Raw genomic sequence first — 2,535 nt, forward strand, 5'->3', positions numbered from 1 at the left:
CCACAAGTTTCATTTAAACTTCCGTTAAGCTTGCACGTTATTGATAAGAATTTATGAAAAATACTGAAGTTGGTAGCATGCAAATTCGTAGAATGGTGATTCATTCAAGTAGGCCTAAGCGATTGCCAACCTTTTCCAATGACGTACCACTATTTTAAATTTAGGAGATTAGCTGTACCACTAGCAAAATTTATCATGTAAATCTTCGAGTGTCATCCTCAGGATCATAATAAGCGTTTCTGTACTCCAATGCCAATAATTTCCTTGTCTAATTAAAAACAGTTAATGTTTGAATTAATTTAATATAATCTTCCATAAAACATACGTACAGAAAACAGTTTTAATATGTTTATATTTTATGATAATTTATATTTTTATTTCACACTTCAAGTACTTACCATCCACCAGTGGTTCACGTTCCACTAGTGGTACGCATACCATAGGTTGAGAACCGCTGATTTAAGTGATCCGTTGTTCTTAAGGCCAGCACTATTCTTTTGTGCGATAAGATACGAACATGCGCACACTAGTTGCTATAATAATGCTTCATCAGAGATATATCCTTCTACAAGATGGCCAAGAGGATGGATACAGAGGGATTGTTATTGTTTGCATTGAAAGCAGAAGCAGAAGAACTGGATTCATGAAATTAATAATCGTAGGGAGGAACTCGGAGAATAATTCCATCATCTATATCACGACCTAGAACAGGCCTGGGCATCGGGAGCAGAACCAGACTCTAAACGGGGACATTTAATATTCATCTGTCTCTGTGAAACAACGCTGCGCGTTGTTCGGCGGGGAAGGAAGGGGATGAAGAGAAATCATATGACTCCCCGTGAGAGAGTAGAATCTGCTCTTGCTGCCCAGGCCTGACCTAGAAGATGATGAGGAAAAGTTTCAACTAACAAAACCATTAGTTTTCCCAATTCTGTTGTATTTCTGTTCTATTTCCGTAGTGCTTCTATTTACTTTCATATACTGTCCCTAAGTTCGTCTTAGCCAGTACATCTTATTTGAATACGCTTACCGTATTGAAACTTTCATGAAAACAGAGATTCAGAACTGTCTGAGTCTCAAGGTCGATACACCTAAAAAGTGAGATAGAATCGTATTCAATACGAACTGAGTTGCATGAAAACGAGTATCACAGTCTAGTATATAGTCATGAACCTTGAGTTAATGAAGTTGCTAGGAACAATAGACTATGCAGGTACTATTTCGCATTGTCTGTAATGAGGCGATAGAAGCGGTACTAGTGGTTAGCAACTATCTATGGATGCATATTTATTACATATTGATCTTCGTGACTGTGTATACTAGACTGTGCGGGTATCGTATTCAAAATGATTTCTAACAGTGATTTTAATTACAGATCCAAAGGAAGAAATTGGTGGAATGTAGGTAATAAGTTTTGCACAAAAGTTCATATTACTCTTACTTGCATTAGTATATCGGCACTGTAAAACTACTATTTATCCATAATGGTTTAATAATGCCTAATTATTCATTCTTATTTCACTATGGTAACGATATGCATTATCGCACTGAGTGCAGTAATCAACTCGTGCGGTAATAACTATCAATTTACTGAAAAAAACACATTAATATATAATCAATTTTAGATTTCTTTCCTCTATATTCATCGTTTTTCATTTTAGGAAAGCAATTAAATTAGCGTGACATTGATACTGACATTTTTTTTCATGGGCGTCACACTCCGCAACACCCACAGAGACGAAGGTTTATAAGATTAAAATAAATACGAACTGTGTGCTCATTTTGCACAGACAAGGATGCCGCTTCACCTCCTCTATTAAATTTTTCACCTTGAAAGCACTGCAGAGATGACGCTACATTGTTTCCTAGACCACTGTTCTGCACTTCGTGGTCGCATTCGCATTCTGTTATGCTTTGTAAAAATAACCAGGAGTCAAATGCGCGCTTTATAGCTGAGTTTTACAGCTTATAGCGGGCTATAGTTCTCTTTCGGTGTGCGGGTCAACATAATATAATCACATGCTGCACTGATGTTAGCTATATATCTTTGTAGTACGCCTATAGCTTGTCCATACCCCATAACAGCCGTGGCGAAATATGTTCGTGCGCCGAGCCACTGTGTGACCTGCAACGTGCATAGCACCTATGGGGGCAGGCGGACACCCGAAGGGGAAGTGAAGCAACTGTCTTGACTTGTTAACGGATTTTCATTTTCCTTACTTCAAGCATTTAAATACATATAATTTTATACAATATAAGGTTACAAACTAATGTTAGTATGTGTAACAAAGAAAGAAATGAACAATAAAACATAGGACACATTATCACAACCTAAAATTAACTGTCTTCAGAATGTCTCTGCGACAGAGTTTCAAAACCAGGAATTATGTCACTTACTGCCAGTCGTAGTTGATCACGAAAGTATTTTCTGTCAGTCGTGATCTAAATTTGATTTTTACTATTTTCATTGTTGAAAATAATTTTTCACAAACGTAAGTTATAGCGAACATGGCTTCAACAGAGCAAGCGAAAAAA

The sequence above is a fragment of the Periplaneta americana genome, chromosome 8 (genome assembly GCF_040183065.1).
Source record: "Periplaneta americana isolate PAMFEO1 chromosome 8, P.americana_PAMFEO1_priV1, whole genome shotgun sequence".
In the NCBI taxonomy this organism is placed as follows: Eukaryota; Metazoa; Arthropoda; class Insecta; order Blattodea; family Blattidae; genus Periplaneta; species Periplaneta americana.